General features: G+C 45.8%; 1 protein-coding gene across 6 annotated transcripts in view; it reads left to right on the plus strand.

Moving 5' to 3' along the window:
- MICAL3 (microtubule associated monooxygenase, calponin and LIM domain containing 3) overlaps positions 1-13,871 on the plus strand; it is a 162,990-nt gene that overhangs the window by 692 nt on the left and 148,427 nt on the right. The gene's annotated exons all lie outside the window — the stretch shown is intronic.

Raw genomic sequence — 13,871 nt, forward strand, 5'->3', positions numbered from 1 at the left:
TGTACAAGCTGACTTATTTGTTTTTGTTGAGATTAAGAATTTAAGCAGTAAGTAAATCAAGTGCTTGAACAGGTGCAGAAAGAGTATTTGCCCTGCGTAGGATAGAGTTACAAGCAATTTCATTCTGATGAGACAAACAGATGCTCCAGATAAACTGCTGATAAAAGGACTTATTATACTGGCAAAGATCCACCACGTTCCCCCGTAGCACATGGGTGTCACAGTCAAGCATACAGACAGTAGCCATGGGAGAGATCAATCTAGCACGGCTAACAATAGGCATCTATAAATGTAGTCATGTTACTGAGCAGTGTGATCATCGGGTTTAAATCATGTCCTGAAAAATATTAGTGAAACTTAAGACATCTGTGAAAAGAACACATTGCTTTGTAAAGAAATGCAATGCAAAAACATAAAAAATTATAGGGAATTATAAAGGAAAAGAAATCAAAGGTTGTACACCACAGATCTGAAATCCTGATCAACCTGCAGCCTGCTCACATGAAAGCCAAGGAGATTTTTTTTTTTCTCCAGATGCATTTGGTGCTTGTTCTGTTCCTTAGTCAGACGGCAGCACTGGGGCATCTCTAGCTGTAATCTCATTAAGACTATTAGGCTGTGATTGTGCTTGGGGTCTGTCGCTGGCATGCATTTAGGCAGACAAATGGTCCTCGGGGCTCTCACAGCTGAGAGATGGGGGGACGTTGTTTCTCACGAGGTTTGAAAATCCTCCATCCTCGACTTTGGAAAGGCACTGTTTGCAAGGCAGCTGGGAAGGCAAACAGGGACAGGTCCACTCAGCCCAGGCACACAAGGGCAGCTTGTGAGCAGAGCTTCTGTTCGTGTGATGGGAGTCACGTGTGTGAGGGCCCTGCACAGCAGCAGCACAGCACACTCCCCTCAGCGTGTAAATAGCATAAAGCTGTGCCTGTGCGAGTGTTGGCATGACAGGCTGGGCTACTACAGAGGGAAAACAGAAGTCAGAAATTAATTATGTGTTCCTTTTTCCATCCCCAGAACCAGTCCTGTGTTCTGCTTTGTCCTGCCTGTTACAACTAACACAAGCATAGTAGCTTTTGTTTATTGGCCTCTTTGACCTAAATGAAAAATATTTTGATGATATTTCTGGAGTCAGATACAACTCTTTTCATTCAATTTTAGCCCATTACTCTCCATCACCATTCCAGAGGACGGCATAAATACCTCTTGTTCCTCTTCCTCATCCCTGCATCACTCAAATGTCAGTCGATAGTTCTGTTCCTGGGCAGCAGGGTAGTTCAAGTACTTCTGGACGCCAGCAGATTTGCAGCCCCCTGTGTGACCCCTGCACATGTGGATCTCCTGCACACAAACCCACAGCGGCTGATGTCATTCGCGCATGAGCCTTGGGAAGCAGGCTGCTGAATGAGTGCCAGTGTACCACACAGTTCATAAATATGGAAAAGTAATGGGCCCTATCCCAACAAGCTCGGATTCAGAAACGTTTAGCAGATGTTCTGGCTGTGGGGGAGGAAAACAGGAGATGAATAACTACAATACTGCAATAGCAAATACTTTGTTGATGAAACTGCACAAAAATTAGAATGGCAAACACACCCTTACCAGGACTTTGACCTATCCATAAAACAATATCAACATGTTTTATTAATAGTAGTTCGACGTTCTCAAGATCAATAAAGTGACCTCATTGATTTACTTTTCCCTTTTTATTAATACTTCTCTAAACAGGGATGAATTTGGATTGCACATAGGTAGAGTCTTTTTTATAGCTTGTCAAAGAACAGTCCCAGTAACTCTAGTAAAGCAATAAGCTTCTCAACCAGGACAACACAGCCTTTTGCTAAAGAGAACCTAGCCATTGTTAAAAGTTTGAAGGAAACTTCCAAATCTGTTTGAGATTTGGGGCTGTCAGTTATTTCTAGGCAACACCACAAGGGAGATGCTCTGTCCACTTCATTAAAGGAGTAAAAAGCTGTTGCTTTAACAACAAGCATAGAAAACATAGCTCAGGCTCTCCCTTAATCCAAACTCCAAATAGTAAATGTGCCTTTCAGACCTGAATGTGTGCTACGTGGAGTAAACCAGTCTCAGCTTTACAGGCAGCTCTTGTCAGGAACTTGTATAGCCCAAATTAGATGAAGAACCAAAGAAGTCCCTCAATGATGACCTTGCAGGAGTTGCCATTACATTTCACCAAGGTACATCTGAATCCCTTCCCTCTGGTCCTTCTCGGGGACTGTCTGAGTACAGGAAATGCTGTGCTTGTGATTTTTTGGTTAATGTATTAATTGTAGGCCAGCAGTCTAGTAGTACTTCATCTGAGTATGGTGTTCTTGCATATCTAAATTTTCTTCCTTGACAAGCCCTTGTCTGACTGCTTTGGATGACCTCACACCTCTTTACACACTTGAAGTGTTGTTCCTAAAGCATGAAGTGAAACTCAGCCGGGCTACTCTTCCCAGCCCTTAGCATAATGTACCATTTTGGGCGAGAGTTTTCTGCACTTGTGTAGCCTTTGGTTTGGGTTAATTCTGCTTAAAATGTTACAGTATAGTGAAGTGAAAGTTGTCTGCTTCTCTTTAGCTTCTCGTATGCCCACGGTCCTGAGTCATAGCAGCAAACCCAGCTGCAACTTTATATTTTACTGCTTGGCAAAATCTGTGAGCAGTGAAATTGTCTGCAGTGTGTATGCACAGACCCAGAGCCTCTCTTATTCTTAAAATAGTTCCAAATGCTAAAGTCTATACTGAACACTCAGCAGATTTGCATGTAGCCCCAGAGAAATCTTCCTTATTAGTTCCTATCAGAACACTTATCTTTTCAGTGTGAAGGGTTAGAAACGTTGATCTACGTGATCAAAACTCACTGGCCTGAGAAGCTGGCTTTTCATTTTCCTTTTCGACTGCAGAAGTTTTTACCTACAGTTTCTACTTAGTGAGCCAAGAGAAAGTTTTTTTTCAAGTGAATTAGACTTGTATTTGTTTTCTTGCAAACAAACACCACCAGCAATTCATTTGAAACTCAGCTCCCACCTCAGCACACAACATCGGTCCGGGTTAGGGTGTGCATGTGTGTTCAGAGGTGGTGGAAGGGGTTGAATACATCATTTCATAAATATTACAGCTATTCAAATGCCTATGCAGTGAATAATCACTTGCATCAGGAGAATGCTTAGTGACTTCTGCCTTGCATTTGAACCACAGATTGAATGCTTGTGTTCTTGCTTAGGAAGTCAGTGATCCAGAATTGGACAAGTCTTCCTGCTAACAGTTGCAGAAGAGAGCAAATTTTAAGACCTCTGTAGACTAGACTAGTCCTTCAGTTTCTTCTGAAAACAGTTCTTCTTTTGGAAGTGCTTAGCAGCTCATTCGTACACAGATTACTTTTACATTAAAAAAAAAAAGGGTTTAGCTGTCCAAGTAAGTGTGAGCATGAGAAAACAAGGCTATAACTCATCAAGATCCCAATTCAGTTGCTTACAGCAGATGGCAATTCAAATGCAGTGACTTCTAAGAGAAACACTTGTAGACAGGAGAAAAGAGTTCCTGTTAATGGAGAGCATTTCAGGGGCTTCAGTGGCAGTTTGGTTTCATGTTGTGGCCTTGACTTTTACAAATACTGCCACGTATGTGGGAAGCAAAAAACAAACAAAAAAATCCTCTGTCACTGTAAATGTCACACTAAAATGTATAAACAGGAGGGATGATTGCAGAACACACCAAGTGCTCCTTCCATTCTGCATCATACTGATAAGGCCGCAGCTGGGAACACGCTGTATGCTGTTCCTGCACAGAGAAATTCAGGAAAGACATGGATTAAAGTGAGAGCCTCCAGAGGGGAACACCATGGATCAGCAGAGCCTCACTCAATCTGAACTAGGAGGACAGGTGAGAAAAAATGGAGTTTTAATTCTGGGGAATGTAGTAAGTGACATGAGAAATCTTCATGCATCTAAAAGGCTGTGGCAGGAGCAAGAGGAACAAATGTTTTCTTTGTCTCTATTGGGGAGGATGAGAAGTACATGTAAATTATGGTAAAACAGATGCAGGCTGATCGTTAGGGGAAACTTTCTAAAGGCAAAAAGAGTGAATCATGAGAAGAGAACATCTTTCCTGGATAAGACTGTGGTGCCTACACTGGGGAGGTCTTTAAGAGGTAAAACAGATGGGACAGAGATGCTTTCACAGGGATGGAGTTAGATGACCTCTCAGTGTCCCTTCCAGCGCTGTAATTTGGTGATCACCTCCTCGTTTGAAAATCCACTTGCTGTGTTTTTACTTCCTATTTCCAGATGTAGGGACTGACTGCTCTGGGACAGTATGCTTCCAATGGAATTTGCTGCTCTTGGTTTAAAGTGATTACAAATTCCCACAGGAGCAAGCACCTGGCAAGTCCTGAACTTTGGAAGGTTGTCAAAATAGAATTTAAGATTCCTTGGCTATTTTTACAGTGAAAATAGCTTTGATTTTATAGAGACACCAAAATTTTCTCGAATTTTCTTCTGTAACTTGCCTTCCTTGTTACACTCCTTGTTTGACTGGGAGCAGCACCTGGCCCTTACAAGCATTCAATAATTCCTCTTAGAAACAGAATACATGAAAAAGTCAGGCCTTATTTTTCTATATAGACTTTTGAAAATAGGACACTGTGCCATACTCTGACATTATTTTGAGTGGTAGCAGCTCACCTCCTTTAAAAAGCTCAGTCTGGAACCACAATACTTTTCCCTGGGTTGGTTTGGAACTGCTTCCTCAACAGCTGCTCTGCTTACCAGCGGTCACTTCTGGAGTGCCAACACCCAGTTTTACAGTGCCTGCAGGCACGAATTCACAGGGAATCAATCACTGCCTGGCTGGGGCGAGGTGACTGTTCCCTAGTCCAGTGCAAACCAGCAGTTCTGTAAAATCCTCAGGGGAGATAGAGTGCTGGGCTTGCCTTGCGCATCACCAGCCTGGAAAATCAGGCTTCTACTAAGCTGCGATGCAGGATTTCAGCTGTCTTAGCTTGTTTTTATATTGCAAAATAGCCCATTTTGTACTGATGTTGCAGTTTTTGTGAGTGTGCTTTATTAGCCCAAAGTTCTGTACAGTACTGCCTGCCACCCTCCTCCCACTCTGCAGACCACGTGCACGCGGTGACAAGGGACATGCAGAGGCAGTACAGTCCTTTGTTTCTGCTTCAGTTCTACTTGTTTAAACCCTTCCTCTTACAGCGCATTGTGAAAACTTCTCTGGGAACCCGGCAGCATAATGATGCAAATAACCCTGTCATATGACTAAGCCTCTCTGGTGCTGGATTCCAAAATATCGAGCCAAGACATACAAGTCTTGCTGTGGATGCCATAGGCAGCCTCATGCTAGAGTGCAGATGGTTCTTCAGTTCCCTAATGGGAATTGTTTGGGTCCTTATTAGCTCTTTACAAAGATTACTGTTCAGCTTGCCAGCTCTCCTCCTGACTGTTCAGAGTGCTCAGCCAGTAACCAGTGCAAACACTGTGCAAGCTGGGCCCTGGGAGAGCACTTTGAAACATCTCCTGTATCACTGTATGTAAACCCACTCCTCTGTCTGCTTTCAGTTTTCAATAACCAACACACCCCCAACCTGCATCTTGGCAGAGGAGGGCACCTGCAGATACAGGTTTTGAACAGACAATGGAAGCTGCTGCCTTCCCCTGCAAAGAGCTGCTCTGTCGGTGACCTTTAGTGACTTCCAAGGGGGAATATCCCCTGTCCGGAGCCCTTGCCACCCTTTGGTGCTTGTATGGGCATGACTTTGCATCTGCTCAGGTAAGGACAGGTGTCCTTGCCAGATTTTCCAACATGTAAGCTGAATCAGCAGGCTGAGGTTCTGCGGTGATTGCAACCAGTAGCTCTAATTTCTCTGCTCATGGAAACTCCATCAGTAAACAGGGTGGGTTGAGCCAAGTTTAGATCAGCTAAAGGCTTTCCTCCATCTGTTCTCAGTCATGGATATAGATAGTGAATTGGGAATTGTGCACTTCTGGCTGATATTTGTCATACTGTAGTAAGAATTTGCTCAGCTATATCATTAACTCATTTTATACATCTCTTATGAATGATATCTGCTTGGTGTTTTATTGTGTGTTATTACAATACCCGACTGCTTTTCATGCCAAAATCTCTAATATGCTATGGAGATCAAAACTTCTCTTAAGGGAGGGTTGGAAGGCTGTGTGGCTTTAGTAGGACATTTCTGGGCTCCTCTCAGTGCTTCCTTGAAGACCAGGGCTGGCTCATTTCCCTGCCCAGCCAGTACCAGCACTGTCACCTCGGTGCAACCTGAGGGATTAGTCAATATTTTGGGGCTCCCAAGCTGAGTTGATTAGCAGGAGACAAGGATGATGGCAGCAGCATCCACCTGCTGCAACGCTGCTCATCTTCCCGAGCGCAGGGGCAAGGAGCCTTTTCTTTTCCCGAGCGCATCAGGATCCAAACGGGACGAGCTGCTATGACCACCGGTGCGAGCTTCTCCCCAGCCGCCCCCGACCCGCAAATATATTCGGGCTTTTCTCATTACGACTTTACAAGCGTCTCTGCGGCCGCTTTTAGATCTGATTTGTTTGCCGCCTTCCTCCCGCCGCTTCCTGCGGTGCCATCGCTCCATCAGCGCGTCGCGGGGCGCGCTCCCGTGGCGCGGGGCGCGCTCCCGAGGCACGCACACCTCCCCGCCCGGGGGCGCTTTAAACGGTCGCTGCCTCGCCCCGCCCCTTTTTTGATCTCCGCCAATCCCCGCCCGGCCTGTTGCAATTCGAGCAGTGGGAGCGTACCACTGCCACAGGGGGCGGGGGAGCAGCGGCAGCGCGGAGGGGCTGTAGGGGGAGAACCGAGTTGGGGACAGTGCCCGTTCTCCGCCACACCTGTTGCTTTCCCTTTGCCTTCGCTCTTCTCCCCTTGTCCCCCCTCTTCACCGCGTGCCCAGCAGCTGTGGAGCCGCCGCTCTCCGCCGCCCCTCCCTTTTTCCCGGTGCGCCGCTCGAAGGGACGGGCGGGGGAGGGGGCTTTGCCCGCGCGGTGGGCGGTGGGCGGGGCAGCGGCAGCGCGAGCTGCCAAGGTGCGCGCGCGCCGCCGCTCCCGCCCCTCCCGCGGCGGGCAGGTCCCGCCCCGCTCCAGCCCCGCTCCAGCCGCAGCCCCGCTCCGCCGCCCCCGAGCAGCGGCATGAGGCGAAGGCAAGTGCCCGCGGCGGGGCGGGAGGGCTGCGGGGCGGCAGGTTGGGCGGGGGCAGCGGCGGAGGATGCCCCTCGCGCCTCGGCACCGCGCGGGGAGCGGCCCCGGCGCTCGGAGCGGTGGCAGCGGCCGGGGCTGGCGCGGGGCGGCGGGCACCTCCGCGGAACGCGAGCCCCGCCGCCGGTCCGTGCCGGCTCCGTGACCCGGTTACACGGCTCGGCGCCGGGCAGGAACGGGGCGGACCCCGAGCCGCAGTGGGGTGGCTCAGCCGGGGGCACCGCGCGGTCCCGGGCCGGGCGGAGGAGCGGCGGGCGCCGTGCGGGTCCGCCCGCGCTGCCGGGCGGGCGCTGCTGCTGGAGCTCGGCCTTATCGCCGAGGGCGCCGTGCGGGTGCCTCGCACCGCCCGTGAACCGCGGCCGTGGCCGCCACAGGGTCATAAAGTGCTGCCGGTGCTTCCGTCACACGGAGCTTACGGCACCTCTACGTGAGGCATGGCATAGACCGCCCGCAGCTCACACAGGCTGCTGCTCGTCTTGCCTTTAGCCTTTTTATTGTCCTTCTAGATAACTTCATTACGAGGAGTTATAATACGTGTGCCTGTGCTCCTTTATTTATTGTGTTATGGTTCATTCTTAATCTCTGCAGGCTGTTGTCCTCAGATGCGTTTAATGGTGTTTAGTACTTAACAAGGGGAGGTGCTTCTAAACATAGGTTTTCTTCTTCTGTAATAATACAAACCTGCTTATCCATTCACTGCAATGACTTAATTCCATATTCTGAAGAAGTCCTCTCTTACCTCGTGCAGTGATCCGTTTAAGGTTGGTGCTCTAGAGCGCTTGGAAAGGATTCCTCCGTCTCTGCAAAAGTTACTGTTAAGTCTGACCCGGCAAAAAATGCTGCTTCCTTTGTTGGTCCTGTTGTGCTGCTTTGAAAGTTGAACAAAATGAAGAATCTATGGGAAATCTTTGAGTGTTAGACTCAAAATTGGTGTTCTTGGTTATTCTGCACTTTCAATGAACTTTGTCTGTGCTAGTGCAGTGGACTTACGGCAAGCTGAGCAAATAAATGGCCTCTCACTGCACAAGTTGGATATACAGAAACTGATAATCCATTAGGCTCCTTTTAGCTAGAAACTTTGAAATATACAAGGTAACTGAGCTTTGAAGAATCTAATAAACAAGATTTTCTTTGTGTTACTATGCACTTACTTGAAATAGACTACTCTTACCAATAGTTATGCTAATACTTCTTTCTGTATTTTTTTATAATGTACTTATTCTATTTATTTCTCACTGTCACATTTTCAGTACTTGTATTTGGGTTGGTTGCACTGCAAGGATTTTCAGTAAAAATAACTCACTGCATGGGAATTAAATTCTTCAATCATGGGAATATTTCTGCTGGTCTGAGAGTCTGTGAAAGCTTACTTAGACAAAACTAGATTTAGAGTTAGATTTAAGTTGGCAGTGCCCCTTTAAACCAGCCAAAAGTCCACTGCACATTCGTCTGCAGCTGCAAAAGTCACACTACAGTTAATAAAAGAGATATGTTTGTATTTAGCTTGTTAAAATACTTGTGTGTAAGTAGATGGCTTAACTAGGTGTGCTGGACTTGTATTCATTCATGTCTTAAATTACAATTGGAAGGCGCACCTTACAGCTAATTGGTGATGTTGGTAATGCTGTAATTATTAAATTAATGGACAGGGAACTCCTCTTAAGTGTTACAGGACAACCATAAATATTTTTCTTTTACCAGTTATTTCTAAGTATTTGTGCAGAAGAAATAACTAATAGTTATGCTGCTGCTGAATGACATGTATCTCAGTTTCAATACTCAATAAATTTGAATACAAATCCTGTTTATGACTATCTCGTGTATTAAGAAAGGATCTGTAAATAGTATGTAACTGTATATTCCTGGTCTAAACCTAAACACAGCTGGTTGAGGTCAGGATGACATTTTGTTCTGAGCTTTCTTCCCTCTCTGGGTTTCAAATATCCTGCAAACATGCCTCACATGAGAAATCTCAGTTATTTTGCAGGTGCAGGTTGCTTGATAAAGGCTCCAGCACTGTTACTTTGCCCTGAGTGAACGAGCATTACTGTTGTACACATGGTAATGCAGAGCTGATGACACTTGTTGGAGAAAGCTGAGGCAGAACTGGTCCTTACTTGGATGTGTTCCTCTTTTCTTGCAGCATTTCAAAATGACTTCTCAGTCATTTAAGTAATCCATGAATGGATTAGGGTTTTTTTCTCTTTTGCAAACACAGGGGCTGTCCTGCTGGTGTAATCCCAGAGTGGTGCTCAGGGTAGCTCCAGGTGAAGGGAGAACTGTCTGTGCTGCTGCTGTCTGTCCTTGGCAGAGGCAGGAAACTTCCACTCTGACTGTGTCACGGGAAAGTGCCCACGAGAGCAACAGCAGAGCCTGTATGTGCTGTTGCAGTCTGATGTTTCAGGAATCTTTTCTCTGCCAGTTGATCTATGTCTTAACAACCTGGAGTAAGAAGAAACGCCACCAACTCAGCGCAGCTGTGGCTGCCCTGCTGTGTGCAGGGTCCTCACACAGGAGCAAAGCACACACCTGCCTTGAGGGCTGCTCTTACACATGTGTGGTGCTAATACACAGTGCTAAGGGCAGCTTTCCCTGGGTACTGTGTTGCTGAGATACCCCTGATGTGGATGTGGTCCCTGAGAGATTTCCTGGGCGAGTGCTTTTACTGCAGCAGATCCTAATGATAATCTCATCTTTCATCCAAAAAAGGGAGGAGGGAACAGTTCCCGCTGGTCAGCCCAAGGATGGGGGATTTTACATGAGCTCCCTTGGGGGGAGCTATGCTTGTTCTCAGGTCTTCTCTTAGGTCTCCCAGCAGCACTGGAGCCTAGACCTGCCCTGACCCTTGCAGACTATAGCAGGATGTTACTGCGATGTCGGCTCCACGGTTGCTGCTCATAATTAGAGAGGTGGAAATAAAGTAGCAGCGATACCGAGCCGCTGTTGGTGCTGGTGTTTGGAAATGATGTGATAGGATACAAGAGGCAGGTGCTGTTTGTTTACTAGGAGGGGAGCCCAAAACCGTGGAGATAGAGCAAGAGGTAAGCTAGCATAGGAACATCAACTCACCACTCTTTCCTTCCTTTTCTTCTCCTCCCTCCCCCAGCTGAATGGCATCTCACATTGTAATTGCACAAGGGAGAGGGAGAAAGGGAAAAGTGCATGTAGGAAAACCCAGGAACATAGACACATAGATGGTGTTTGTGAATGGTGTGAAAACATTTGGATTTCAGCTGAGTGTTTGGGGCACACGATGAATTCAATTTCAACGAATTATTTGTTGTCTGTCCCTGTGGATTCCTTCTAATGTTGAGGTAGTTGGAGTATGGATTAATGCATTGATAATGCTCTAACAGCATTTGGTTTCTTTGCGTTAACAGTAGACAGACATGGCTCTTCTCATTCTGCCTGTGTTGCATCTTGGTTTGAAGAGGCACTGGGATACTCTTATGTATGGAGTGGCTTGTGATAGAAATGGAGTGCCCAGATATGGGAAACAATTTAAGGAAGGGGAGGTTGCTCACCTGTGTGGGCAGCCTCTGTTCTGAGGCCCCTCCTTTTTTCTTCTCCTTTGAAAGTTCAGTCAAGCAGCAGTTATTTGCCTTGGTAGCAAGAGGAAACTGAAGGATGTTTTTCTTTCTTTTTTTTTTAGATACTGAAATTTACTCCATTCAAAAGTATTCAGTAAGGCTAAGAAAGGAAATACAAATTCTTGCTTTTCCTAGACAGCAGTAAATTAACAATAGAATTATTTCAGCTTCAGGAAAGAGGAATGTATTTCATCCCACACTTCCTAAGGGAATTCATAACTTTCCTGCTGAAGGTAGGCAGTAGCAGCGTAGTTTTTTTGCTGAAGACAGAAACTTGATTGCTCTGATAGAGATCAGCTGTTCTGAACCTGTTGTTTTTGCAGTAGAGAACATGAGAAACTGCCTTTCATTTTTGAGAAGGGACACTGAAGAAAGGTATGGAAATTGTGAAGAAAACCCTTTTACTGCATTCCCATCTCCCTCATTCTGTCATCTCTTTCTTCTCAGATCTTTATCCTTGTTATATGTTAACCTTTTCCATTCTTTCTCCACAGTGTCTTTGAGATACGATCTTTTGTGTCTAGCCACATGGTTAAAACTAGTCTAGGCTGCCCTTACTTTGTCTGGATTTCTCCTTGACATTCAACTGTTCAAAACAATGACCATTTTTACTGAAAATCATTCCTATCTGGGGTTCTACAGCTACAGACACAAGCTAATTTTCTTGGCCCTTTTCTACTGTCACCTGGAGTGAAATGCTGTGGAGCACTTGACAGGTAGCCCCACCTGGTAATGCTGCTTGCTTTGAGGCGTTCAGTAAAGCCTTGTTGTGGCATTTCTTTGCTTTGTTCATGCTGAAGGAGGAGTGGCAGATGGATGCTTTTCAACCATCATGCAGAAGAGTCCCATAGATCTCTAGTACTGCCTCATCTTCTGCCTTCAGAGAAGCTCGTAACGCTCTCACCCGCCATGAGCTGACTGAACCAGAGCAGCTTGGCAGTGGAATCATTAGGCCTCTGCTTATCTGCCTTGAGTGATTTTGCCTTTTTGATGTGTCTCTTCTTTCCTTGGAGCCACTTGTCCAGCAGTCAGCTCATCCCATGAGGCGAAGTGTCTCTGTGCAAAAGGTGTGTTTTGTTGTTCTGCTCAATATTACATTTTGGAGTTCTGGTTTAGACTGATGATCTCAAATGTTATTGTAGGATACAAAACAAAGGTAGAATCTTGCAGTTTTCTGTGCTGTTTCCAACCTCAGTCCAGGAATATTTGTCTTGCATTATGGGTCTTTTGCTGCGTTTTCCTGCATTAGGATTGCACAGCTTAATTGAAATCTGGGAAATAGCCCATTTACAGAATCAACTTCCTCTTTGGCCAACAGGAAAATTGTTCTGTATTACTGCTCTCTGCCCTGCTGTTTGGAAATAATTCCTCTGGAAATGCAGTGCTTTGAAGTGAGGCGAGGCTTGCTGGGGACTGATGTAGTTGAGGGAAGAGGACACTGCAATGCATTGAAGGCTTCTAATAAATCTCTTTCAGGCTTTTCTTTATATCTTTTATTTTCATGGCTGTAAGATGCTTTGGAATGAACTTTGGGTGGCGCGTCTGAGGAAGTCTTGGGGTATAATCTTCTAGTCTTCTAAGCAGCTTTTTAACTGAAGTGACAATGGATAGCATAACTTTTACAGTGACCTCCCTTTAGATTCCTGAGATCTCTTTACTCTGGGTCTGTGGAGAGAGCTCTCACTGAAAGCGTAGGCAGAACAGCAGCATTTTTGTGGGATCATATCTTATCTCTGCCATGCAAGTAAAAGTGCTTGTGGCCGTGCAAATCCTATCTAATATTTCTATCTCTTTATGACCCTGATGGAACTGCCCCGGTTGAACAGCATGGTCGGGAGCCCCTTTTTGCCTTCCTCTTGGTGTTTCTAAATATGTTGTGTAGGCTTACACAACTGTTTAAAAAGTCTTGTTGGGTCTGGTGTAAAGGACAATATAAACTCTGCTCTATTTTGTGAGATGCTGCAGCTTGTAGTGATTTGCTCCATTTAACACTTGCTTACCTGTTTTTCAGGGTTCATTAAAGAATTGAATCTAAGGGCAAGCAGGAGGCAAATTTGATTCTAACCCAGTTAAAGAGCACAAACCCAATTGATATCCATCCAGTGATACCCATAGGATAGATTATTCTGGATCTTGTGTTGAGATGTGTCTTCCAGCACTCCCAACATCATGGTTATGTGACTGAAGGAATGAAGGGGAGGACAGTAGACTCTGTTCTGTGGTGATATGCACAGATGTGAGGAATGGGGGCAGGTGTTTGCCTGGGAGACTTGCTTTAAACAGTCAAATCTAGCAATTTTTCACTAGGCTTTTTGTGGCAGAAAGTAATTTGTTTAATAGCAGTCTGCGTACATGGTATATGGTACTCCATCTGGCATAAACAGAGTTCTGCTTCTGCTCCATTTGAGAAAGTCTAATACAGTTTTTCTGTGTCAGGAAGGGTAAACAGCTTTGGAGAATGTGCCGTACTTTTGATGATTCACTTTCCTACTCCAAATCACTAATTCATTAATTAGGCAAGGTTCCCATTCAGAACTCTCTAGAGCTGTGCCTCTTGCTGTGCTGATTGTAAAGGAAGACTGGTTTGGAGTTAGCCTTTGTGTCTAGTTTCCCTGGTAAGCCTGGGAGGCCAGTGCCTCACTCCAGGTACTTCAGGTTTCTTCCAGATCTTGTGTCATTTGTCTTGCTGCTTATAAACAGAATCTAAACATGCTGTGGACTTTCCAGTGATAGTAGGGCTGCTTACACATTTTGGTAGCAATAGCCATGAGCCAGTAGGAACAAGGAATGTGTCCAGGACATGCCCTGTGGGTTGGGTTAGCTGTGCAGTTTGCTGCGTCCTTTTCTTGGAGGGGAAGTGGTTAATGCTAATTTAGAAATGGTATAGTATCAGCTGTCATCTAAACCAGCTAAATTGCTTGCAGAGTGTCACTTGAGATGTTTGCTTCCTCCTTAGGAGAATTCTTCTGCTAATGTGCCCTTTTCTGGACCATTGTCTAGATGTCTCATCAGTCTGGAGAGGTTTGTTTTTAGTGCCATGT

Source organism: Corvus cornix, chromosome 1A (genome assembly GCF_000738735.6).
Source record: "Corvus cornix cornix isolate S_Up_H32 chromosome 1A, ASM73873v5, whole genome shotgun sequence".
NCBI classification, from domain to species: domain Eukaryota; kingdom Metazoa; phylum Chordata; class Aves; order Passeriformes; family Corvidae; genus Corvus; species Corvus cornix.